The sequence below is a fragment of the Amblyomma mixtum genome, chromosome 6 (assembly GCF_055824585.1).
Source record: "Amblyomma mixtum isolate Tamu chromosome 6, ASM5582458v1, whole genome shotgun sequence".
NCBI classification, from domain to species: Eukaryota; Metazoa; Arthropoda; class Arachnida; order Ixodida; family Ixodidae; genus Amblyomma; species Amblyomma mixtum.
In genome coordinates this window covers 15,236,829-15,264,496 of record NC_143017.1, presented here as the reverse complement: position 1 = coordinate 15,264,496, position 27,668 = coordinate 15,236,829, and the positions used below count along the sequence as shown (strand labels likewise).

The 27,668-nt window shown below is 49.6% G+C and overlaps 2 long non-coding RNA genes across 2 annotated transcripts in view; one reads left to right on the top strand and one right to left on the bottom strand.

The window, feature by feature from the left end:
• Positions 1-27,668, bottom strand: part of LOC149338269 (uncharacterized) — a 90,089-nt gene that overhangs the window by 30,499 nt on the left and 31,922 nt on the right. The gene's annotated exons all lie outside the window — the stretch shown is intronic.
• Positions 24,339-27,296, top strand: LOC149338272 (uncharacterized). The gene is made up of 2 exons (XR_016283722.1): positions 24,339-24,413; positions 27,126-27,296. It is a non-coding gene; the product is annotated as an uncharacterized LOC149338272 (long non-coding RNA).

Sequence of the window (27,668 nt, the reverse complement as noted above, 5' to 3'; positions counted from 1 at the left end):
CCACTGTCCCATGGGGCCAGTTAAGCACTCTCCTTTCCTTTATCTGAAAGTCAAATGAAGGTGAAATCCGCGTGCACGGTGACCTGGGCTTTACCTAGCGCAGTAAAGCTTTCGCTTCAAGACCCGCCGCGTTGGCTCAGTGGTTAAGGCGCTCGTCTACCGAGCCGGAGTACCCGGGTTCGAACCCGACCGCGGCGCCCGCGTTTCGATGGAGGCGAAACGCAAAAGGCGCCCGTGTGCTGTGCGATGTCAGTGCACGTTAAAGATCCCTAGGTGGTCGAAATTATTCCGGAGACCTCCACTACGGCACCTCTTTCTCTCTTTCTTCTTTCACTCCTACCTTCCTCCCTTCCCTGTCGACGCGGTTCAAGTGTCGGCCGAGATATGCAAGACAGATACTGCGCCATTTCCTTTCCTCAAAAACCAATTTACAAATTTACTTTCGCTTCAAAAAAGGCTGTCATCCGCATACACAAGGCCACAATTGCAATCGGCTTAAAATACCAGAAAATGTTTTACACAGAATGACCAAATTGGAAGGAAGGAAGGGAAAACTTTATTTACACTAACGGTTTTTCCTGCGCTTTGGGGGCATCTTCAGAGACGTCTTGGTTCTACCCCCAGGAGCCTTCTCTGACGAAGTCGTCCGCCTCTAATCAGTAGTCGGTTGCCCTCAGTCCAGGGCTCCGCTGGCCATTGCCGCCCGTTGAGCTCGCTGTACCAGACCTTGTTGGTCTTCAAAGCGGTCGCTGGACAGCAGAGTCTCCCACTGCTCCGCACTCGGGTTTTGTATTTTGGGGACCACGTCTATGTTTTGGCAGGCCCATGTGATGTGGTATAGAATAGAGTAGGTTTTTCGTCGCACCAGGGACATTTGTTCGTGTATATCGTAGGGTGCATTTTGTTTAGTATATGTAGGTTTGGGAAAGAGCCTGTTTGTAATTGTCTCCAAGTGACAGCTTCCTCTCTGCTGATAGATTTGTGCGGTGGGGGATATCGCATTCTTCTGCCTCTATAGTTTTGTAGTATGGCCGAGTATTCCCTGGGTGCTGGCGCGAGTTCCGCGGTCTCGTCGGATGCTCGGAAAGTAATGTATCCTCGAGCTATCCTGTCGGCCTCTCGGTTCCCTGCCAGACCCGTGTGCTCCGGTACCCACACAATTTTGTGTCGGATCTTGTCGTTTTGTTCTTCCTGGTTTTTAATTCTACATGGCGGTTCAAGCAAGCGGACGCGCGTCGCATCGGTTCCGCACATTTGGACCAATTTCGACCGGACCGAATCATTCTCGCCACCGGATATTCTTCGGAACGAAAAGATATCAAGTGCTGGATCCCCAGGATAGAAATTTCAAGCGGTAGGACCAGTTTTCGGCTTTCTACCGGACTTGAAAGTTATACAGCGGGCGCCGGCCCGCTAACCCTAACGGGCCACCCAACTCGACATCGTGAGAGCATGGGACGCTAACCTTGTCGAAGACGCCGACGCCTAGCATCGACGCCGTTTCAACGAGAGACCAAATGGCGGGGCCCAGCCAAGACAACGATGTGCCACTACAATCACCAAACATCCTTCTCAACGAATTACAAGAGATGGATGAAGACGACTTCGGAGACGCCGACTTCGGAAGTGAGGACGAGATTCCGTCCGACTCCTCGTCGAAGCCAGCCGGGTACAACAACGATGCCAGCTGGGAGCTTGCACAATCCAAGCGCCAGAGAAAACTTCGAAGGCGAAAAGAACGCAAAGGCACGGGAAAGGGCCCGGCCGCCAAACCTCAGGATGGAAAATTACCGGGTGATGCGACCGGCTGCAACAACAATGGATCAAGGGAGCAGAGCAGGCCTAGGCGAAGAATGCCGCCACTCCCCAGAAGCGACTACAAGATCATTATTCGACCTAAGAAAGGACTCATGGTGAAGTCCCTCACCACCCACCAAGTAGCGCGCGCCATTGTCATGGCGTGCGGCCAGCAATGCAAGGACGAGGACCTACTTGTAAGGCTTCGCACCGGATCCAATATCATTATCGTTAGCACCCCGCACGAGCAAACGGCACAGCTAGTGCGGCACATTACCCGTCTCAAATTTGACGGAAAGACTTATGATGTTAACGCTTACGTGGCAGCACCGGAAGACGTCCTGCGCGGCGTGATCCACGGTGTAGACCCAGGTACCCCTCCTGAAGAACTCAAAGCACACTTACGAGTCAGAACTCAAGGAGTGACCATACTTCAGGCAAGGATGCTTGGAAAATCCAAGACGGCAGTGCTCACGTTCGACGGCCCGGTCTTGCCGAAATTCGTCATATATTACGGAGGAGAAGTACCATGCTACCAGTACCGCCCCACTAGGCAAGTGTGTTACGTCTGCTTCCAGCAAGGACACCGCTCCGACGTCTGCCCCACACCGAACATTATTGTGTGCGGACTGTGCGGAGTTTCAAACCCGCCCGACGACCACGAGTGCGCACCCAAGTGCATAATCTGTGGCGAGGCACACCGGACCGGATCCAAGGAGTGCCGAGAGAGATTGAAAAAAGCAAGACCAAAACCCACAGGAGGCAGAGGAGGGAGCGACCAACGCGGGCGACCACCCAAGCGATGGCTCAGCTCAGAGGGAGAGACATCGAGGAGCCGATCGAGGTCCAACTCCTTCCCGCCTCTACCACCAGCCGGCCCACAGGAGGGGGAGAAGCAAGAGAAAAAGAAAAAGAAGAAGCTTTCCCAGACAAGCGGCGGCAAGGTGAGCTGGGCTTCTACCACTGCTTCGCACTCGGTAGGAAAGGGTAGTGACACAAACAACAAAGACAGTCGTGTCACAGAACCGAAGGACGCGAACAGCGATGCGCTCAGACGCGAGCTAGAACTGGCTCGAATCAAACAAAACGAGCTCGAACGCAAAGTTGAGGAACTCACAAAAACACTAAAGGAACAACAGCGGGAACTCGACACGACTAGAGCCCTTCCAAAATGACAACCACAGGCATCGAACGAAGGAGACCTTGAAACACGAATGCAACAGATGATGCAGCAGATGATGCAGGATATGATGCAGCAAATCCAATCGTAAATTCAACAGATGCAAGTACAATTCCAAGGGCAAATCTCAGAGATCAGAAGCGCTTTTAGAAAGCAAAAACATACCGAAAACATTAGGGAAAGGGCGTACAACCGTCCAGCGCTAACAGCTTTCGCAAGCGAACAAGGCAACAGCAGTAACGCGTAAACATGATCAATACGTATCGGCAAGAACAAGATTACTTAGATATTTGGCAATGGAACTGCAGAGGCTACCGCAAAAAGCAGGCCCTCTTAAAACAATATATAAACACACAACTCACACCTCCTGATGTAATTGCGCTCCAAGAGACCGGAATCAAGCCGACCTTACAAGGGTACGAGGTTTACGAGAGTCAAAACGAAGGTAAAGCGGCCGTCCTAGTCAGCAAAACCATTGCCGCCATCAGGCACGATACCATCGCCGACACCGACGTTGAAAACGCGCTTGTTGAACTTATTCCGAAAAAGCGAAAGGGACGCAGCACGTTCTTACTGAACGTGTACAGCCCGCCGAGACAAAGAAAAGCCAAACTCTTCGAACTGTTTTATGGAGCGCACAAGCTGGCCAAAGAAAATGCACTCATCATCGTAGGAGATTTCAACGCCATGGACAGGAGTTGGGGATACCAGAAACAAGATATCAAGGGAAGAACATTAGTGGAAGTAGCGGAATACTTTGGCTGCAGTCTAATCACAGATCCTGCGACCCCCACGAGAATCGGGAATAGCGTGAGCACGGACACATGCCCGGACCTCACCTTCGTAAGGAACAGCAGGGAGTCACAGTGGGAAAACATGATGGAAAATCTAGGCAGCGATCACTTTATCCTCCGGACACGAATAGCATCCGACACCATAAGACGCCAGATTGGACAGGCGAAAATCACTGACTGGAACGCGTTTCGCGGGGCTTGCAACAAATCTGAAGGCGGTATCCAATCACTGGAGGAATGAAGCGGCATGCTGAGAGAAACGCGACAACGATGCACAAAAAGTCCAAGGAGAACGACAGCAACGCCTGAAGTAGACGCCCACCTCCTCAGACTATGGGAAGCGAGACGCAGTCTCACCAAAAGATGGCGGAAGCAAAAACACAACAGGAAACTAAAACTAAAGATAGCAGAAATTACGGCAAAGGCGGAAGAATACGCGACGCAACTCGCAAAACAAAATTGGGACCAACTCAGCGACTCACTTAGGGGAACTCTAGGCACGGCCAGAACCTGGAATCTCTTAAGAGCACTAATCGATCCGACCAAAATAAAATCAGAAAACAATAAAGCCATCCACCGGTTCATCCACTACTTCGAGGGATCAGACATCGCCCTACTGGAGAAGGCACGAGAAAAATGTTTCGGCGATCACAACCCCCCGCGATACCAAGGAACGTATCGAGGAGCCGAAAACGAGAAACTCGACCGCCCCATAACTGTGGAAGAGGTTTACGCGGCCATAAGAAACACCACCAGAAACACGGCAGCCGGAGCGGACAGAATCGACAACGCCCTAATCCGCAACCTGAGCGACGACCTCATACAAGAGCTCGTCACCTTTCTTAACAAACATTGGGAGGCGGAGACGGTTCCCGAAGATTGGAAACACGCCGAAGTAATAATGATACCTAAACCTGGTAAAAAGCTACAAATTGAAAACCTCAGGCCTATATCACTCACGTCGTGTCTTGGCAAGCTTTACGAACGGGTTGTGACTTTCAGACTGCAAAATTATATGGAAGACAACGACTGTGTACCACATACCATGTTCGGCTTCAGAGCGAAGCTCTCGACGCAGGACGTTCTCCTCCAAATACAAGAAGATGTCCTGCGAAACGTACCTCGGACGGGAGAAAATGTCATAATGGCCCTGGACATCAAGGGGGCATTCGATAACGTCAGCCACGAAGCGATCCTTACGGGCCTAGACAACCTGGATTGCGGACGCAGAATCCACGGCTTCGTCAAAGCCTTCCTGTCCGATAGAACTGCCACCATCGGCATAGGAGACCTTCGATCGGAAAAAATTCGCACTCCAAACAAAGGAACACCCCAAGGGTCAGTTATCTCACCCCTACTCTTCAACATCGCTATGATAGGCCTAGCTCGAAAACTAGAGAACATCGAAGACATCAGGCATGCAATGTATGCTGACGATATAACAGTCTGGACAAACACGGGCTGTCTCGGAGAGAAGGAAGAAAGGCTACAGCAAGCGGCCTCTTGTGTAGAGCAATACCTCGCAGAAAGGGGACTCTCGTGCTCGACCGAGAAATCGGAACTGCTGAGAGTCTGGAGAGGCAAGCAAAACCGGACCGTCCCAACCAACGAGGACCTAAAACTCATCGTCTACATAGAAGGGACGCCCATACCCGAAAAGACAACAATAAGAATTTTGGGCATGTGGGTTCAATCCAACCAGCGCAGTACTCACACTTTTACCCTACTGAAAGCAACAACGGTACAAGTCGCACGCATGACCACCCGCATCACCAACAGGCGACATGGCATGCTTGAAGAGGACACACTAAAACTAGTCAGAAGCCTAGTAGTTAGTCGAATCACGTACAGCCTACCCTACCAGTGCCTCAACAAAAATGAAATACAACAAGCGGATGCCCTGCTACGCAAAGCGTTCGTCACGAGCGGACGTGCGATTCATGGGCTCCGTTGACAATCTTCGATTGTGGCGGATTAGAATATTGGATCACCGTTTATTTACCATCCACGAGTTGTCTTCAACGCCTGACATGACCTGGTACCACCAGTGAGCCTGTGAGTGCCACATTTTCGGCGCTAAAGCCTGTCTGACTTCTCGTCACCCCGTGAGGAGCGCTAACCCTAACGGCCAAGGGGTTGGGGTGCCTTATCGCCGCGGAGACGCCGGTGCGCCCGTGGATGCGCGGCATAGGGTTCGCGCAACGCGGGTCTAACGACGCTCGCCAGTGAGTGCTCCCGCTTCATTCATGACTACCACGACCACGATGAATTCTCTAAGAGGCTACGACCCGACGGAGATGGAGTTCAGTCATTTACCAACATCCCAGCAGCAGCTGATGCCCCCGCAGGATCTCCCGAAGGACGACAACAGCCATGGCTGGAACATATGGCCCCGGCGCAACAACGACGCAGCGGCGCAAGCTAAATCCACACCTCCCAAGCAAGAGCCGTAGAAGAAAGAACGCCGAGAGCCTCCTGCACCGAGACCTCCGCGTCTACCGAGTCTCAGGAATTTTGCATACAAAGTCATCATCCGACCTAAAACCACGGTGGATCTACAATTTGTGGCTCCACGCTCCTACGATCTCGAATTAGGGATCCAAGCAGCCCTCAACACCCCTCTACAAGAAAAGCCAATGCTGCGCGTTGTTAGCCAGCAGAACATTATAATGGTGCGTACTCACTGTGAGGAAGACGCGTTCCGTCTCGCCAAGCTTAATTGTCTGCACCTCGACGGCAAGAGTATAGGTCACCGCCTACGTTGCCTTGCCAGAGGATGTTTGCAGGGGTGTAATACATAATATCAAGCCTGAAGTGAGTGATGACTCTATCTTCCAAGACGTCTCCTCACCCAGCCATACAATCCTGGGAGAGCGCCGACTGGGCAAGACTACGTCGGCAGACATCGTCTTCGCCGGGCAGAAGGTTCCCTTCACGATCCACTGCGGGTGGTCACAGCGCCGCTGCTACATCTACCGTAAAACGAGGGCTGCTTGTATCAACTGTGGAACGCCAGGTCACCGAGCAGACGTCTTCCCGAAACCCAAGGGGGCTGCTTGCCAAACCTGTGGAACACCGAGTCCAGATGAGACGCACGAGTGCACACCCGTTTGCGCGCTGTGCAAGGGCCCACACAAGACTTATGCAAGAGACTGCAAGGAGAAATTCCAGAGACCGCTGAACAAGAACGCTAGTACCGCGTCATCAAACGCATCATCAACAACGAAACTTGAAGATCAAGAAGGCAGGAGCAGGCCGAGGCAGAAGAGGCAGCCTGCAAGCGACGGCGAGGAGCGTCGTCATCAGTCTCCCACTCTCGTTCCGCCTCTAGCGGCCGTTCGAGCTCAAGACGCCGGGCAAGGCTCCAACCAGAACGCCAGTCACGTGGAGGCGGGTAAAGAACAAGGGAAGGAGAACCTCATCAAGCCCACCGGGGCGCTGAAGAAGACGTCCTCGGGCCAGCTTTCAGATTCGAAGGTGAGCTTTTCAGAGTGGCCTCCCCTCCCCTCGTCCTCCCCTCAGAATAACACGGAGTTGGCAGCACTCAAAAAAGAGATAGAAGGTCTGGAAAAACAAGTGAGCGCTTCAACAATCCAAAACCAAGAGCTTAAGCGAGCAACTACTAACGCAATAACTCTGGTAACTCAGCCGACTCCTGAAAACCAAAAACAGCAGGCAGTACCTAGCTCTCAGCCTGCCTTAGGCGAGGTCTACCAAGAAATCATCCAAGAATTGAGGTCCTTCATGGAGGAGTTTCAAGCTTTTCCAAGTTACGTGAACGCTCAATTCCAAGAAATTCGAGAGCAGATCGCAAACAACCGACGATACACGGACACGGCAATTTCAGCACTTAGGAAGGAACATGCGTATAAAAGACATAAGTCGAAATTCGCTCGTACAATGCACGTGGACGAGCCATCCGATACGGATTCAACATGCCCGCCAAACCTAGAGTAAAGATCTGGCAGTGGAACTGCCGGGGATACAGGAGAAAGCAGGCTGCTCTTAATCTCCTTCTATCTCAGGAATCTGACCCACCGGCAGCTATCCTAGTTCAAGAACCCCACCTAATGCCTATTAAACTCCAAGACTATGTGACTTATCAGCACGACCAGTTAACTGCCACGTTAGTGCACAAATTATACACTGCCATATTGCACGATTCTTTCCAGCTGGACATTGCGCATTGCTATATAACTATTCTTCCTATCCAAAGAGGAGCGGCAAGCACGCACGTATTGAATGTCTACAGCCCTCCAAAAGACAGGCACGCAAAATTGGGTTCCCTCATAAAGAAATTTCAGACCCTAGCGGGCCATGCCCCCTGCGTGATTTGGGGCGACTTCAACGCACCACACCCTTCATGGGGCTACCCGGCGGCCACACCAAAAGGCAGAAAACTGGAAGAAGTAGTGACGCAAGAAGGGTTATCGATCCTCACCGATCCCACTTACCCTACGAGGCTGGGAAACAGTGTCAGTAGAGATACATGTCCTGACCTGACGTTCACCAAGAACATACAAAACGCCATTTGGAAGAATACCGAACAGCACCTGGGAAGCGATCACTTCATACTCTCTCTGGAGATAAGCACAAACGCGTGCAAGCGCAAAATAGGTATCGCAAGAGTTACGAACTGGGACAGGTGGAGAAAGGCCCAGGCATCTACTGCAAACCCTATTACCGACCTAGAGGAATGGCTTAAAGATGAGGTGCATACGTTTAATGCCTTTACGAAAGAGATCTGCACGACAGAAGATTGCCGAGTGGTCGATCCGCACCTTCTACATTTATGGGAAGCGAGGCACTCATTGACAAAGAGATGGCGCAGACAACGGCTTAACCGCAAACTCAAAAAAAAAAATAGAGGAGATAAACAAAAAGGCAGCATCCTATGCCATATCCTTAAACAGACAGAACTGGAATTCGCTCTGCGATGGTATTCAGGGGAAGCTAGGTGTGTCAAAGACTTGGAAGCTCCCACGTGTCCTAATCGATCCCAGCAGCAGCATGTCGACCACTAAAGACAGGCTCACGAAGATCGGACACACCACCCCGGGTACGGACACAGAGTTGATGGAAAAGCTCAAGACCAGATATCTGTGCACGGACCAAGTCGTGGAACAGCCGGAGTATTCTGGGCTGCCAAATCCCAAGCTGGACATTCCACTCACGAAAGAAGAAATCAAAGCAGAAATCGTGGCCATGAGAAAAAATGCAGCTCCAGGTCCAGATCAAATAACAGCGAAGCTCTTATTTAACCTCAGCGATGACACCATCACCTCGCTGGTGGAATGCTTCAACGAACAGCATTGGGCTACAGGAACGTTACCAATATCCTGGAAGACAGCCGAGGTTCGGTTCATTCCGAAGCCTAACAAACCCCTTAAACTGGATAATCTACGACCGATATCGCTGACCTCGTGTTTGGGGAAGCTCATAGAGAGGGTCGTCAACACGAGACTGAGTAGATACTTAGAAGAAAACAACCTCCTACCTAATACTCAATTCGGCTTTCGCCCTCACCTATCGACACAGCATGCCCGCTTGTACACCTGTACAAAGACCTCCTTGAGACACCTCCCAAGTCACAGACAAGGGCCATCCTGGTACTTGATTTGAAAGGAGCGTTCGATAACGTTCTACATAAAAACATCGTGCAAAGCCTCGCCGATACCAACTGTGGCGCAAGAAGCTACAACTATATCAAAAACTTCTTGTCAGCCAGGCAAGCCACTATAAACTTCGGTGGAATAAAATCAGATCCTATCACTCTAGGCCCGAGGGGAACTCCGCAAGGGGCGGTACTGTCACCCCTCTTGTTCAATTTGGCTATGAAAGATCTACCAGCCCTTCTTTCCGTAATCCCCGGCATCAAAAACACACATTGTATGCGGATGATATCACTGTCTGGTGCAACTCGGGGAGTGACGCCGAGATCTAGGAGCGCCTTCAAGCAGCAGCCGACACGGTGGACCGGTACGCCAGGGAGAGAGGCCTCCAGTGTGCGCCGGAAAAGTCCGAGTTGCTAATCCTAAAGATCCCGAGCACACCCCTAGCGCAGAACATCTCGGTGTATATAGAGAACCACCCAGTACAGAAACCCACGGAGATCAAGATCCTGGGGCAGTATATCCCGCAGGGGCGACAGAACACCACCACTATGAAGAAGCTTACAACATCCACTGAGCAAATCCTCCGGATGATACATCGTATCATCCGATGATGATACTCTTATTTAGGCTTATTTTATTTTGTGATGCGATATAGTGCTTTTTTTTGTGTGTTGAAGTTTTTTTTTCCTCTTTGCAACAAAAATGCGACTGTTTATTGCCCCACTCTGCTGCTGTATACACTGTAAGGGGGCGGAGGATTTTTCAAGCCGCAAATGTACGGCTTTTCCCTCCGCCTCCTTCCACTTCTTTCTGGAGAATAAAACTTGTATGTATGTATGTATGTATGTATGTATGTATGTATGTATGTATGTATGTATGTATGTATGTATGTATGTATGTATGTATGTATGTATGTATGTATGTATGTATGTATCCGAAATAAACACGATGTCATGAAGGAAAGGGACACCATCCGCTTAGTGCAAGCTTTCGTGATCTCTCGGATAATGTACGGGACGGCATTCCTTAACCTCTCCAGGTCGGAAACTGAAAAGTTGGAGGCACTCATCAGGAAAGCCTACAAGACGGCACTGGGGCTACCGAACTCCACGCCAACGGCAAAGCTCATGGCTCTAGTAGTACATAATACCCTCAAAGAGATGTGGGAAGCACAATGGCTCTCACAACTGAATAGGCTCGCACTAACAAAACCCGGCAGAGAACTGCTCGAAAAAAATACATGTTAATCAGCCCTATACAACTGACCAAAGGGAATAGGTCCCACGCGATGTGAGAAGACGCATAAACGTGCACCCCATTCCGCGGAATATATGCATCCCGCATATAACATCGAGAGGAGGAAAGCAAGAGGTGAAGCCCTGCAGAAGAAATGGGACAAGCAAATTAACACCCTTTACGTGGACGCAGCAGGACCAAAGAATGGAGTCATGACTATTGTGGTCTCAACGCCTTCAGGGTCGATGGTGAACTGCGCCTCGGTGAAAACATCTAACCCCACTCACGCAGAGGAGGCAGCTATTGCATTAGCTGTAGCATCTAACCCCAACGCCGTTGTGCTCACTGATTCCCAGAACGCCTGTCGCAACTTCAATAACGGATTAATTCACAGGTCAGGGTTGTCATTGCTGACTAAGCATCCACCCAACCAAGTCTCAGTCATCTGGTTCCCCGGTCACCTGGAACTACCAGGAGGAAATGAAGCCGCCCACAGGCATGCCCGAGCTCTCTTCTATACCGGGCGTCTCCCCCTGATGACCATGAAGGGTGCCGCGACCTAATAGGTTTAGCAGCGTATGCTGACAATCTTGCGCCATACAGAACAGCCAGAAAGGAGTACCCAACACCACACAAATACCTCAACAAGTTAGAAGATAACAAACACCCTTAGGAGACTACAAACCAACACACACCCAACACCAGCTAAATTACACCAGTGGTACCCTGCACTATACTCTCCGCAGTGTCCACATTGTGGAGCGGTAGCTAACCTCTACCATATGGTGTGGGCATGCCAATACAATCCCTTAGTTGAGCCCATTCCCAACCCCTCGGAGGAGCAGTAGGAGGCTATTCTGATCAGCGATGATCCTGACCGTCAGCACTGGCTGGTGGGGAGGGCCAGCGCAGCAGCAGCAGCCAGTGGACTACCGGACTAGGCGGCCCACCCACATGTTCTGAGAATATTGAAGAAATAAAGATGTTTGTAATCTAATGGTTTGCCCATGAATTCCCTAGCTGATAAAGAGTGTGCAGTGCGGGTCTTTCAATGAAATGCATGTGTGTGCAGGTGGTCCCAGTGGTGAAATGTACAATAATACATATACGCCCCGAGTGCGCATATATTGACAAATGTGGAACCTGGCGGCACAACAGTTGCATACTAGTGACAGAGAGTACAAGCTGCAATGCGTGTGCTAAGTTAAAAGATGTACCGTCTTTGTCAAAAGTAACCAGGCTGCCGCGACGGCTGCGGGAGCAGGCGCGCGGCCGTGCGGCGGCGTTGCGCTCGCTGTCGCTGGCCGCCGCTCGCCCGCTCGCGTGTTCGCCAAATGCAGCCGGTACAGCCAGCGATGACAGCGCCGCCCACCGGCAGGTAGCAGCCACATTAAGGCTGGTTATAAATATTCATTCAGAACGACGGCTTGACATCGCCGCTATGGCGCAGTCGATTGGAGGCACGTGTTGCGTGTAGTAGGTCGGCCGTTCGACTCCGCTCTCTGTGCTGTGATTTTATTGTTTTTTTAATTTCATTTTTTTTTCCATTTTTTCCCTTTTAGGTCGCAAATCGTCATGCTTAGTGGCATATAACGCCATTTAAGAGGATTTATTATCCCTTTTAGGTAAGCCTTTGTGACAATCTTCAGTCACCGTGATCAATTCACCGTGGTTTCAAGCCTTGTGGCTGTACAGGCTGCAGTTGGCGGATACGCCGCCCGCTCCGAGGGTGCAGCTGCTGACGTAACTCAGCACCCTCACTCTCGTTTCTTAGATATGATAAAACTAGGCGCGTAAGATGTGCGCGCTGCGCTTTCGCGTGTTCGGAGCATCGTTGCGCCGACCGAGGGCGCACTGTATAGCAGCGGTGCTCGTCTTTCGTTACGGGCAACTGCGCTGGATGGGATTCCGCGCGCTTTTCGTCGTATAATTATGCCTGCTTATGTTCTATGAAATGAATAAGAAAAGTATCATTTTTTTCTGCTCTTTTTGATGCGTCTTAATTAAAGCAGGGTAACGGTCCTCGAAATTTAAATACGCCTTTTCTGGGTTGTGTTGCGTACCGCTGCTTGTGTGCACGCATATGGGGAAGCTTTTTAGCATTTGGCGGTTTTCGAGGCCACTTATTTTATTTTTATTTTATTTTATTTATTTGATACTGCCAACTGCCTCTTGGCAGTCCAGGCAGGAGTGAGTAAGTACAGGAAAGACAAGTCAAAGTCGGCACTACAAATCAAGGTAAACAAGAATGTGAGTGGCAAGAAAGCATAAGGAAATGGCTTGCAATACAGACTACTGCGTGAGTAAATTCAGCTAATATAAAATTACAAAAAGACGGACACTGACGTCATTGAAAAGAACAATAAAAACACACATCTGCAAACTGCAACTACAGGAGAACTGGACACTCTAAAACTAACGCGCTTCATTGCAAAGAGTGCACGGCAGACGCAAAGGATTCGACCGAGGTCAGACTGGCAACTTCTTGCGGTAGAGCATTCCACTCTGCAATAGTTCGAGGGAAGAACGAGAAGCGATAGGCGCTAGTCTTAGCCTGTGGCATCAAAATTGTTTTGCTGTGCTTGCCTCTTGTTTCTCTTCTTTTATTGAAATTGATGTAGATGTCGGAATCCATTTTTGTTAGTTTGTTAACTATATTAAACATAGTTTGAAGGCGATGGAGTCTACGCCGAAATTCTAATGTTGGGAGGCCAGACCGTGTTCTGAGATCAGTGACCGAGGCTCTTCTGCTGTATTATAAATAAATCTAAGGGCTTTCTTTTGCACGCTTTCAATGTTACTGATGTCATTTTTTGTGTGGGGATCCCACACAATGTGTTTTTTTATCCACTAATTGTTTCCATTAGACCCTTGGTTACTATGTCTATAATTGACTGCAATCCTTCGGTTGGTTTATTAGGGTTTAACGTCCCAAAGCGACTCAGGCTATGAGAGACGCCGTAGTGAAGGGCTCCGGAAATTTCGACCACCTGGGGTTCTTCAACGTGCACTGACATCGCACAGTACACGGGCCTCCAGAATTTCGCCTCCATCGAAATTCGCCCGCTGCTGCCAGGATCGAACCCGCGTCTATAGTGCCTAGAATATACTGGCTAGTGTCTCGAGCGGAGGGGTCTCCGCATGGGAGGAGGTGGCAGCGCCAGCGCTGCCTTCCAATTTTCGCCGCCAGAGGGCGCTTCCTGTCGTAAAGGATTGCTGCAGTTGCCCAGCCAAGCCTTGTGTTGTGCACTGTGTTTACCTTGCGTCTGCGCGTTTCTTTGGTTTTGTTTGCGCTGTGATTTGAGCCCATGAACTGAAAGTTGCAGCGACTAATCATGCTTAAGTTGCTCCAGTTCAGTTGCTTTGCCAAAACTTGGTTGCCCCGAACACGAGGCAGCAACCAGGCTGTGGACTGTTGTTTTATGTTTTGCTAAGAATTACGTTTTTTGTTAAAGGGCTAAACAAAGACAGAGAGGCACAAAGGCAACGAAAAAAATTGTTGAAGTTCAGACACTGCAACCAGTTTGCTAATATCAATACAGTGTTTTCCTTTCTGTATATGTAAAGTGCCTTGCTTAAATGGTATGGCTGCAGCCATACCATTTACAGTACACATGTGTACTGTTTCTAGGCGCTTCTCTTTATAACTGTTGATGAACGGTCTCTCCAGCGACCAACTTCAGATATTTTGTTCAGTTAATAAATAATTCAGTGCCTTGCTTACTTTGTACAAACTTTTAGCAGTGACCAGTTATTTTTACCTGTTTATTATGGCTGTAGCTTTACAGTTTGCAGTATATTGTAGCCCTTTGTAGAAGAGAATCACTGATAGGATCACTTTTTTGTTTTCGTTCTTGCCTTTTCTTCCCTTAAAAGATGGAACGAAAATTCGCAGACAACTGGATAAAAACTACTTCTGTGTAAAGCGAGTTCTAACTTCCAAATGAAATGCAACGAGTCCTCTTCAGGCTGCATGTGTTCATTACATACGATCATTGCAAACAGATGCAATGTTGGGAAAGAGCCCCTGCGATTTTTTTTTGCACATACACGACGCTATTAAATATTGTCTGACTGATACATCAAAATTCCAGTACGCGCGGTTGAACTGCAAAAAACATCGGCATAACATGTCCAGAAGTGTAGCACTGGACTGTAGAACTGAAATCCCTTGGGTCATAACCTTTGCAAAAGCTATGGATGCTATTTCCTAATACCAGTGTCACACGGGCGCTTCCGATCGCTATCGATCCGTTTGGGGTGAAAATTTTTTTATCGCGATTTAAGAATGGTCGCCGCTGCGAGGTCGAGCCACCTGGATACTGCTGGTTGAGCATGACAGCATTACAGTGCGCGCAACAGCCTACGGTCGCGGTTGAGATGCGCGGATCGCAGTCGACTGAATTCGGATCGAGTAAAATCGTGATCGAAAGTTCCCATGTATCAGCAACGAATCCGGTTCGGAGAGTTTTCGGGGACACTGTGGCCGCAGCTGTCAGCCTTCGGTGTTTGTTTCAAGTTGCTAAGCTGGGCCTCTCGCTGGATATTCGGCATTTAATCTACCTTTCTTTTTCACTTCAGGGGTTCTGTACAGTGACGCTGTACAGTGTACAGCGTGTTCAGTGTACGGCGGAAAGAATAAAAATTTTACGGATTGGATCTGGTAGTAAATCGGTACAACCACAGTCTTGTATAACGCATCGTCGGTCTCGAGGCGCTATCTCGGTTGATGATTTTTCTACGGACAGTGTTAGGCCGTTGAGTTTATCTTCCGTCGAGAAAGGTTTTGAACAAAAGTGCTCTCAAAGCACTGAGAAAGATGGGCTGCGTAGCGAAAAGCGCAGCGCAAGGTTAGTTTCCAACGCCGGGCCAAGGCAGCGAACGCTGCGCGGTGGCACGATGGATGGATGGAGAGAGAGAGAGATAACTTTTATTTTTCAGCTCAAGTCCGAGCCTTCTTAGTTGCCCGTTTGGTGGGCGCTATTTATCGGCGGTGGCAGAGTAGGGCCACGTGTCCCTTGGATGCGTCGGATGTGGGCGGCGAGGAGCGGCCAGAGGGTGGGCTGCAGAGAGGTTGGTGGAGCGGTCCATCGGGCCCACGTGAGGTGAAAGGGGGGAGGCAAGGTATGCGAGGAAGGTATGGTGGGAGAGTTAGTTGCGCGGGGGCATAACCAATATGTATGAATGTTGGAGGGATGCTCTCCGCACACGAGACAGGCGGGTTTGCCCGGTTTATGAAGGATATAGTGGGAATACAGTTCGCAGGGAAGGGAGTTAGTCTGTGCCTGTCGAATTAGAGTGGCGTCAGCACGGCAAAGGAAATGGGAGGGTGACGGAAGGGTTCGTCGCATGTGCCGCAAATTGCGAAGGTGTTCGCGGCGGTCCTGTCGGTGTGTAGCGCGGTCTGCCTTGGGATTATAATGGGCTGGCCAGGCAGTCGGATGGCCCGGTGGTATTTTTTCACGGGCCAGAGCATGAGCAAGCTCATTCTCCGGTATACCTTGATGACCAGGAATCCATTCAAGGCGGACATGGAGCGTAGGGTGGGCTGTTAGGTATTGCAGCAAAGTGTCTAGGATATGGGGAGGGAGTTTTTGAGATTCGAATGAGCGTATGGCAGCCTGAGAGTCTGCTCGTATGGTGATGGTGGAGGACAGGTGGTCGTGAAGCGTAATCGCCTCTGCTATGGCCAGAGTTTCTGCGTCGGTTGAGGAGGGCACTCCTGTGTGGAGATGTGTGGAGGTGCTTCGAGGGCCGACTACTGCAGTAACTACTTGGTGCTCGAGGATATGGGCATCGGTATAGTAAGTGTCGTGGCCCAGTACGGGTAAATGGCTCGCCAGTGCTTCACGCCGCCCGGGATTTATCGTTGGAGACATGTGGCGTGGAATGGGTTTTACAGTAAGACGCGGGAGGCTTTTCCACGGGGGAGCAGATGGTTGAAGCGGGGGTAGTTGGGAAATGGTGTGTCCGAAAAGGCTGAGGAGGTCTCTGCCTTGCTCGGAGGTAGAGAGACGGTGTATCTGGGCTCGGTGGTGTGCTGCTGCGCGTTCTTCGAGGGAGTTGAAAATGGCGGCGTCTGCGGTCAGAGCATTTGCGGCGTAGATGGGAACTCCCATGGCTAATCGAGTGAAGCGACGCAGAGAGGCTTCCAGTTTGCTTACTTGAGAGGATGTGAGGCGTTGATAGGGGTAGGCGTACATGACCCTCGAATAAACGAGTGCTTCTATAACTCGACGGAGTTCGTGTTCTCTGAGTCCATGCTTTTGACGAGATATGCGGGACAGCATGTGGCGAATTTGGTTCAGTTGTTGCAGGAGTTGGCTAAGCCACACGTTGCACTTGCCATCTTGTTGAAAAGTGAAGCCAAGGATCTTGATGTGGCTCCGTCGGGGAATAGGGGTTTGCGCGAGAGAGAGTTGAATGAGTTCGCGGTAGGAAGAAGCGGTTTTTTGAGGAGCGTTAGAAACCACGATGTATTCCGACTTTTCGGCGGAACAACTCATACCTATGCGGCGTGCATGCTCCTGAACGACGTCGAGGCCTTGCTGCAAAGTGGATTCTAGTTCCCCGGCGTTTCCTGTGGTAGACCAGAGAGAGATATCATCCGCATATATAGCGTGGCGTAGGCCAGGAATTTCAGCGAGTTTTCGGGGCAGTTCTTTCATTGCCAAGTTGAAAAGCATAGGTGAAAGAATGGATCCCTGTGGTGTACCTGCGGTGAGGGGAAAGGGGGCGGAAGGTGTGCCGTCGGGGCCAATGATTCGGAGGGTCCTGTCTGTAAGAAAGTCTTTGATGTAGTTAAACATGCGGACCCCAGGGTGAGTGTCTGCCAGGTTGGTGAGAATTGCGGAGTGGGCGACATTATCAAAAGCCTTTTTGATATCCACGCCGGTCAAAATTCGAAGCTGTGCGCTGCTTGGGAAGGCGTACAAATCCTCATAGATTTGCCGTCCAATGTCTTGTGTGCATACGTGGGCGCGGAATCCGACCATAGTGGGAGCAAGACAGCGATTGGTATGCAGGTGCCATTCGAGGCGGGTAAGGGCCATCTTCTCCATCAGCTTCCCTAGGCAAGAAGTCATGGATATAGGTCAGAGGTTAGTGATGAGCGCAGAGGATTTTCCTGGTTTCGGAATCATAATTACGTGTGCCTCTTTCCATGCAGCGGGAATTTTCCCGGAGCGCCAAACAGTATTAATAATCTGAATAAGTTCGTCTAGTTTTGAATCGGGGAGATTACGGAGTATACCATAGGTAATTTTATCTGGGCCGGGTGCTGTGTTTCGCTTAAGGGAGCGTAGAGCAGCCTGAAGTTCGGCGAATGTAAAGTCGGAATTCATTCCTTGTTCGTCTGCTTCTTCTTCGGTGTAAGGGTATGACGGGGAGCTGGCAGGAGAAGTAGAGGATGGGTAAAATTGATTTCGGATTTGCTCAACCAGCTCTTCTTGTGAGACGGAGAGGGCCAACTGTAGCTTTTGAAGTGTGTTACGAGGTTTACCCTCTCCAAGTAGGGTGCGCATAATGTGCCAGACTTTTGGAGTGTGGAGTCTCTCGACCATGTCATCACAGAGCTGAAGCCAGTTGTTCGTGGCTAGTTGGTCAGCGTATTCTTGGGCTGCTTGCGTTAGTTCAGCAACTTTTCTTTTCAATGCGTGGCTAGATCTACAGTTGCGCCAAGCTTTTATGGCCCGGCGACGTTGTTTCCATAGCCCAAGTAGGTGTGTGTCAATGTATGGATAGTCGGGAGATCGGTGGATATGTTTGGTGTGTTGGGAGACGGTCTCCATAATGGCGCTACACCATTTTTCGGGGTCCTCGAGTGAGACTGATAAGGAGTCGAGGGCCGGCCGAGCCTTTGGCCAGTCTACCAGCATAGTGGGAGGTAGATGTGTTCCGGGTGGTCTGGAGGGTCGCTGGGACGTGAGCGTTATCTGAAGAATACAGTGATCACTCCCCATCGTGTCACCCGTATTACTCCAAGAAGCGCGGAGGTCGCTGCGAATCCATGCGAGGTCGGGGTTTGTGTCGGATTGTGCTCCACATCCTAGACGTGTAGGCATGAACGTGTCATTCAGGAGGGTGAGGTGATGAATACTGGCGAAGCGGTCGAGTTTTCGTCCGGAGGCTGAAGTACGGTCGTATCCCCATGCAGGGTGTGGGCAGTTGAAGTCACCAAGAAGGACGAAAGTAGTAGGGACATTAGAGGCAGGAAGGGCCGTATGCAAAGGTGGGATGCTGGTTTTGGAGTCGGAGGGAGTCCAGTAGCAGTTTAAAATCGTGATACGGTGACCCTGATAGGTGGAGTGTGTCAGGACATGCTCTTTCGTCCCGGAGTTGAGGTGGGATGTATCTTCCTGAATGGTGGGTATCGTGCGCCGTATGTATGTAACCGTCAAAATCGGCGGAGGAGGGGGCGTTTGATGTCCTTTTCTCTTCATGACTATACTTGACTGAGAAAAATGGTCGTAACCTGGCAGAGAAAAGGCACCGTGCGTTTCCTGCAGTGCGATGACGTCTGGGTTAACGCCAGTAATCCGCATGTGTTGCAAGAGGGCATTTTTCTTGCGACGAAAACCGCGGCAGTTCCACTGCCAAATAATTAGAGGGTTTTGGGGTGGGGATGTGTGTCGCATGATATCACTCATCATGCCGGTCTTCCTCCATTGTGTCGAGGTTAGGCACTAGAGGGGCGCTTGCGCGCTTTCGAGGGGGAGCATTGGAGTCTGCGTCGGGAGAGGGTGGGGCAGAGGACGCGAGGGAGAGGAGATGGTGCTCTAGTTGCTCGACGCGAGCCATCAGTTGTTGTAAGGCCAATAGGACGGGAGCAAGGGATTGCTGTATGAGAGCAATAGCGTTGTCGGTAGGGAGGGGTGAAAGTGGAGTAGGTGTGGAGGGACGTGAGTAAAACCGGTTTTGGAAGGACGGGGGAGGGGGTGCGATGGATGTGGGAGATGGACCGCTCACCTGGTGACTTGGTGGAGTCTGTGACTGCATCACGGAAGCTTGGGGTTTAGTAGAGGAGGTGGAGGTGCTGGTTGCCGCACCAGAAGTGGTGGACGGTGGCCGCTTGGCAGAGGGCTTGGTTCGAGATTGACTTCTTTGCGCGGTCTCGTGCCCCGGGCTGTTGCTGCTGCTGCTGCAGGAGAGCTGAAGGGCCTCGTAGCGGTTCGAGGTAGGCAGGGGCGGCCAGATGGTCGCGTCGGCTTTAGGGGGTGGAGGGGCGGCGCGGGCGCGATGGCGTCGTTGGGCGCGGTGCCACTTTAGGACTGCAGCGTCGGCGTCTTTCCTTGCGGGGCATTCAGGATGAGACGGTGTGTGGTCGCCCTTGCAGTTCCAGCAGTGTGGTTCACATTCGTGTGGGGTAGTCGTTGGGTCTTGGTCAGGAGGAAACGGTTGGCTGCAAATCGAGCACCGAACAAGGCTAGGCTTGTTAGGACAGACGTCGGCACGGTGTCCTATGGCGTGACAATGCGTGCATTGTTTGCTGTGCGGCTTTTGCGGGTAGACGCGGTACACTCCGCTGTAGAAGACGGCGTAGCGTGGTAGACGGGGCCCTTCGACGGTGAGCAGAAGTGTGTTGGTACGTCCGAGACGGCGGGCGCTTAGGAGTCGGGTGCCGTCAACACGAAGGTTAGCGGCAAAGTCTTCTTCGGCAAAGTCCATGGTGATGCCGTGTATAACACCACGGGCGTTAAGGGGGTCGTTAGCTACGTACGAGGTGACTTCGTACTGTGTGTTGTTCAGTGAAACTTGCTTGAGTTGGAGCAGCTTGTCAGCAGCGGCTGGGCGGTGGGTATCGATGGCCAGGATGTTTTGCGAGGTGCGGAGTTTGATGTAGGTATTGTCACGTTCAGTCTTGGTTAGGCGGGCGGAATCCATGACGGACCGACAGAGCACAGGGAATAAAGTGTTGCCGAGGTTGAGGTGGTTCGCAAATTTCATGACGATCGTGGCTGCGGTGGCTTGCCGGGGCGCCGCGGGAGCACAGTGCTTGTGATTCAGCGCCTGGGCTGCTGACTGGCTAAGCAAGCTCCCCGCCGTTCCGGCTGCGAGCATGCTGGCGAGCGCGGGGGGCGTTGCCCCGGCGGTGCAGATGTAGGCTTGGCTTAGCGCGCCCGGCGTGGGCGGCCAGCCAGATGCTGATGTGCCAAAAAACGGCGCAGAACGCTTGGAATTTTGATTACCAGGCGTACAGGCGATGAAGTAGCGCTCCTGTAGAACGGTTGGTGGCGATCCGAGGTCAGGAACCTGGACGTAGACGTGATTTTGCTGGAGCTCGGTGTGCGCACAGCCGATCACGGTGGCGCTGGTGGCGCCCTCCGGACGGACGGACGGACGGACGGACGGACGGACGGACGGACGGACGGACGGACGGACGGACGGACGGACGGACGGACGGACGGACGGACGGACGGACGGACGGGCGGGCGGGCGGGCGGGCGGGCGGGCGGGCGGGCGGACGGACGGACGGACGGACGGACGGACGGACGGACGGACGGACGGACGGACGGACGGACGGACGGACGGACGGACGGACGGACGGACGGACGGACGGACGGACGGACGGACGGACGGACGGACGGACGGACGGACGGACGGACGGACGGACGGACGGATGGATGGATGGATGGATGGATGGATGGATGGATGGATGGATGGATGGATGGATGGATGGATGGATGGATGGATGGATGGATGGATGGATGGATGGATGGATGGATGGATGGATGGATGGATGGATGGATGGATGGATGGATGGATGGATGGATGGATGGATGGATGGATGGATGGATGGATGGATGGATGGATGGATGGATGGATGGATGGATGGATGGATGGATGGATGGATGGATGGATGGATGGATGGATGGATGGATGGATGGATGGATGGATGGATGGATGGATGGATGGATGGATTGGAGCGCCCCCTTTGAAACGGGGTGGTGGCAATTGCCACCATGCTCAGCTTTTCTTTATTTATTTTTTTTTGTTTACTGTGTTGGCAATTCTCATTAAGATTCTCCATCACCTTTGCCTACGGTTTCCTACTATTCTAACCTTATGCCACATCTCTGCTTTTCAGCCACCAATCCTCCAATCGCTTTTTGCTGACTTCCACTGCAGAGTTATTTACATGACCATTGTTATCTTTAAACCCTAGGGCCTCAGAAAGAGCGACTGTGCCTGCATCGACATCCGGATGGATACCATCACATTTGATTATGAGGTGTTCACTTGTTTCCACAGATCTACCACACACTGCACATGTGTCATCTTCTTCGTTAAATTTCTTTTTGTAGCGACTGGCAGCGCCACCCTGCAGTGGCTTCGGGAAGGCATCACCACGGCGGCCACGCGAGCGCGCGCCCTCGGCACATTAGCCAGTATATTCTAGGCACTATACCGCGTCTTTCGGGTCATCAGCCGAGCGTCTTAACCACTGAGCGACCGCAGCGGGGTCAGTGCAATGCTTCATTGGAATAATTTCTTGCATTTGCTTGTTGCTTAGTTTTTTGTTTTGTTTTTTTTTTTATTTAATTAATACGCATCAAAACGAGCAGAAAAAATGATACTTTTCTTATCCATTGCATAGAACATAAGCAGGCATAATTATACGACGAAAAACGCGCGGAATCCCATCCACCCTTATAAAAATGGTCTATAGACTTTCTATAGACTTTTTATAGACTCTATAGCCATCCTATAGACTTTTCCTTTTGTCTATAGACAGTCTATAGAAAATCTATGGACTAAAGTCTATAGCTGCTTCAATTTCCTTTTGTCTATAGACGGTCTATAGACTCTCTGTAGACTAAGGTCTATAGCCGCCTCAATTTCCTTTCGTCTATAGACAGTCTATAGACCCTCTATAGACTAAGGTCTATAGCCGCCTCAATTTCCTTTAGTCTATAGACTGTCTATAGACCCTCTATAGACTAAGGTCTATAGCTGCCTGAATTTCCTTTCGTCTATAGACTCTCTATAGACTCTCTATAGACTAAGGTCTATAGCTGCCTCAATTTCCTTTCGTCTATAGACTGTCTATAGACACTTTATAGACTAAAGTCTATAGCTGGCTCAATTTCCTTTCGTCTATAGACGGTCTATAGACTCTCTATAGACTGAAGTCTATAACTACCTCTATTTCCTTTTGTCTATAGACTCGCTATAGCCTAGGGTCTATAGCTGCCTCAATTTCCTTTTGTCTATAGACTGTCTATAGACTAATGTCTATAACTGCTTCAATTTCCTTTCGTCTATAGACGGTCTATAGACTCGCTATAGACTAAGGTCTATAGCTGCCTCAATTTCCTTTTGTCTATAGACTGTCTACAGACTTAAGTCTATAACTGCTTCAATTTCTTTCGTCTATAGACGGTCTATAGACTAAGGTCTATAGCTGTCACAATTTACTTTCGTCTATAGACGGTCTATAGACTCTCTATAGACTACGGTCTATAGCTGGTTCAATTTCCTTTTGTCTATAGACGGTCTATAGACTCTCTATAGACTACGGTCTATAGCTGCTTCAATTTCCTTTCGTCTATAGACGGTCTATAGACTCTCTACAGACTACAGTCTACAACTACCTCAATTTGCTTTCGTCTATAGACTGTACACTATAGATAGTCTACTGCCTATAGACCAGTCTATAACAATCGTAATTTTATCTAACAATGTTCGATACACTGACCTTCGACTAAGTCCAGAACAATGTCAATTTCTTTTTGCACTGTATGTTGAGGGGACCTGCATCTAGTGACCGCAACTATGTCGGGATTCCCCCACCTCCTTCGCTATTACGGAAATTAAAATGTATTGCGTAAGGCATTACAACACCCTCCTGTATATTGTTTTCAGGAGCCTTGACAAGCTCCTTTTCGTTATACCGTGACGTATATTGTCAATACAATTAAATATTTAATGCTAACAAGTAAGCCGAGGAAAAGCAGCCGTTCTTGAAGTAAGGGCACCCGCAAACTGTACTACATCGAACGAATACGCTGTCCCTTAAAGGAATCGCTCGACAAAATTCCATTCCATCTTTCAATCGTTACTTTCCAACGTGCTGAAATCAGAAACATTTTATCAACGGATCTAGATTTCTCTCTAGAACGTCCTGAAAATAAAGGGGGAAATACGGGTGTGAGAATTCAAGGAAGCGCCCATGCCTTAGAAACATCTTAGATTAATCTCAAAGAGCCTGGTCCTTTCTGCGATTAACATCTGCCATTTCTACCTTTGCAGTTTGTATTCACGTGAATAAGTGCTGCGACGCAACAATCACAAAGCCAGTATTTTTTCGTTCCTACCCTTGCACCTGTTGCTTCGGAGCCGATGACACGCTGATGTGGCGCATATCAGTTTTCTAAACACGAACACACGCAAAAAAGACGTTATGCTATGTAACCTTATAATTATTATTTGAGAATTGTACCACATACTATTCGGTGGGAGATGCGGCGCGTATACCGACAAGAAGTTAGATTTCGGTTCTGTTTTCACGAAAACAATAAAATTTTTAGGGGGTAAGCGAAGAATTTAAGCTTATAAACCGATTGCCTTCTGTGGTTTTGGATATCAGATCAAGCTGCACACGGCAAGAGTGCGAGCGATAAAGATACGACCGTGAAATGGGTTTCTGTTTCACGTTTTACCCATTTTACCACGAGACGGCGGAAAATCATTCGGGCTGCAAACAACCCTGTGCGTGGCTGCATCAATGACGGTGGCGTGTTTTTCGCGGCTTACGTTTTCTTCAAAATCCAGCTTCATCGTCCCCTTACGGTAAGTCTACACGTTTATATTTTATTCATTTGGTCTCCTAAACCACTCTAAGCAGAGCTGTGTGTGCAGAACAGATTATGTGCGCAGTTACAAACGTCCTATCTTCGTTTCTAAGCCGGAAGCCATCGGGCTCTCGACTAATGCCGCTTATCTCTGTGCCGCTGTCTTTACTAACGCGCGGAAAGGCAGTCTGTGCGATGTCCTTGATGATAAGCCGCTCCTCGCGAGCTGTCTACTAGATTTTTCGTGTTTCAAGGTAGATGCGCGGCCAGAAATGTCGTTTAGCCTGTGAATGACGGCCGAAATGGAACTGTGTGTTAGTTAGCGCCGTGTGAGCTCTATTTACTTTGCACCTCCGAAAACGTACTTACATACAGTCTCGTTCAGTGGTGGATTACATTTATTTTCTTATCTTTGTGTTATCGCCTGTCTGGACCATGGAGTGCTGTTCTTTTGGAGGTGTGCATTGCTTGCTACGTATGGACGCTCGCTCGGTGCGCGTCGTGGACGCCGACGTTTCAGCAAAGTTGTCTTGTAACGCTATAGACTGGAGCGCGAGACGTTTGTCAAAGTTGTAGTCAAGCGGCGCTGGAGGAATGCTTGTAGTGTGATGGGTGAATAAAATTCGTTACCGGCGCGAATGGACGGCGTGCTCAAACACCGCGAAGAACCCACGAGCTCCATCCCATCTCCCCTTCGTTGCACACGTATGGATTCGTCCGTGTCTGTCATCAGAGCCGTTGGCCGCCGCCGCTGGCTTGCGGGCACTTCATTTTGAAAGCTGGGTAAAGGTCGGCTCGACAAGAGGTGGCTTACATTTCGCTCCGAGTGGTTCGTTCATGACTCCCGCTCACACGTGCACAGATTTCTCGAATACCATTTGCGCTAGAGGCAAAGTATGTGTTTCTGATTTAAGACTTCTACGTTACGAAAGCGCCGATGTGACTCGCCGCTTATTTGCGCCTAAAATTAAATTAAGCTCTCGTGTTATAGCTGCGCCTGTAATTATTTCATTGAAATACTTCCTACTTTGAGCACGTTCAATGCTTTCGCTGATTTTTCTACCAGCGTTGAGTTAGGCTACCGCCATGCAATAAACACACCTCTTTACTGCGCTGTTGAAGCCGCACTTGAAGGAAAAACTAAGTGAATTTCAGACGGTAATTTATCGTGACAGTAATTTGCTGTCTCAACCTCGCGACTGCTTTTGAAACGGCGCAGCTGCAGCCTCTGTGTGCTGTATTGGTATTCTGAATAATGAGCGCGGCATGGAAGCGCTGCAACCCGCTTGTTTCTGCGCTGCAACCCGCTTATGCTGTTCCGTCTTAGTGCTTCAAGTTATAGGCGAAAATCTGTGGTGAACTGGTTGCTTCTGCCTGCTAGTTTTGTATAGCTTGTGCCCGTTTGAGTATCAGCTTACGTACACTCGGCCAAATCTTTAACTGGCTCAGGTGTTGCATCGCTAAATGCACCTTGTAAAAAGGTGCCTTTTGGCTACACTGCTGGCATATTCATGTTGTAATTTGACGCGTGAGATGGCATTTCATAGTTTCTTTTTGTTAATATAATGTTTGAGTGGAGTACGTGCATGTTTAGATCAAAGTTATCAGAAATATTCGTCTGCCGCTATACGAAGAGCTGAAACAAGCGGAATACGAAGCAATGGTTCTGGTGGCGCATGTGCACTACTCTGGCTAAACGACTTGTCCGCCATGAAAGGAGTGGTACTTTACCCAGAGAATGAGGCCATATGGACCAGATCCATTTCTGCGTATGCCGCTTGTTTCAGCTGTTCGTAGTGGCAGACGAATGTTTCTGATAACGTTGATCTAAACAAGCAAGTACTGCACTCAAACATTATATGAACAAAAAGGAAGCACGAAATGACATTTCACTCGTTAAATTACAGCATGAATATGCCAGCAGTGTAGCCGAAAGACACCTTTTTTACCAGGTGCATTTAGCGATGCAACACCCGAGCCAGTTAAAAATTTGGCCGGGTGTACCAGGCTTCACGCAGGGTATTTTGAAGCGCTTCTTCTATAGCGGTTATAAGAATAAATGCTGCAATATTCTCCTTTTCGGATCCCTGTGTGAGGTGCACTGAATCTGTATTTTATGGAGGTGGCATTCTTTACAGCTCCTTGCGAGTCAATGCAGATATGTGGCACAATTGTTCGAAGTCTTCTGTTACAAATAAAGTAAAAGGATTGCCATAAAGAGGTCAGTATTGGCTGTAACAGTATTGCCATACAGAAATCAGTATCAGTACTGGGTTCAGAGTAGAGTGCTCCAGGGATTAGGGTTCTTTGTTACAATGTTTTATGAGGATGCATATAATCTTTCGTGTATTTACTGATATGATTGAGCCGGCGTGATAGCTCAGTGGCTATCATGTTCGTATGGCGACCTGAAAGATGCAGGTTCGATTCCGGCCTAGGCGGTCGCATTTTAATAGAGGCAAAATGCTAAAGGCCTGTGTACTCTGCACAGGTGGCCGAAATTATTCCCCAGCCTTTCACTTCAGCGTCTCGTAGCCTGTGTCGCCTTGGGTTTTTGAACCCCATAAAACCAAACCAAAAGATCCAAGATTGCCTTTCTAGAATGGCATAGCCAGGATATGCCTTGCATTGTAAAGCACATATGTAGAGATGGAATGGGAACTTTTTTTTTCAGTTCCTCTTATATTATTTTTTCCTTTGTGCTGTACAGGTAAACGTGCCCGGACGATTTACTGCAGACAACAGGCCACAAGAATGCTTCTGAGGAAACTAGCCGGACTGTTACTTTCAACTTTTATGTAACTGTGGTGAATTCTTATGGTGCATGTATTGCATATTCCCAGCCTGGATAGCTTGGAAATAAACTAAATTTGTAAGTACATTGATTGTTTCATGTGTGAACTCTGTCTGGTGACCTTTTTCAATGATTGTAGACAGTCTATATGCAGTCTATAGATAATGGTCTACTAACAGTTTAGTAGACAGAGGTCTATAGACTGTCTATAGACAAAGGTCTATAGCACTGCCAGGCCACACACCTATGGAATGTCTATAGACAGTCTATAGACATATGTCTACTGGACCAGTAGACTTTTGTCTGTAGACTGTCTATAGACGGTAATCTACAGGAAGTATATGGCCATAAGTCTATAGGTCGTCTATAGTCCGTCTATAGACAAGTGTCTATAGACGGTCTATAGACACCTCTACAGGAAATGTATGACCATAAGTCTATAGATCGTCTATAGACTGT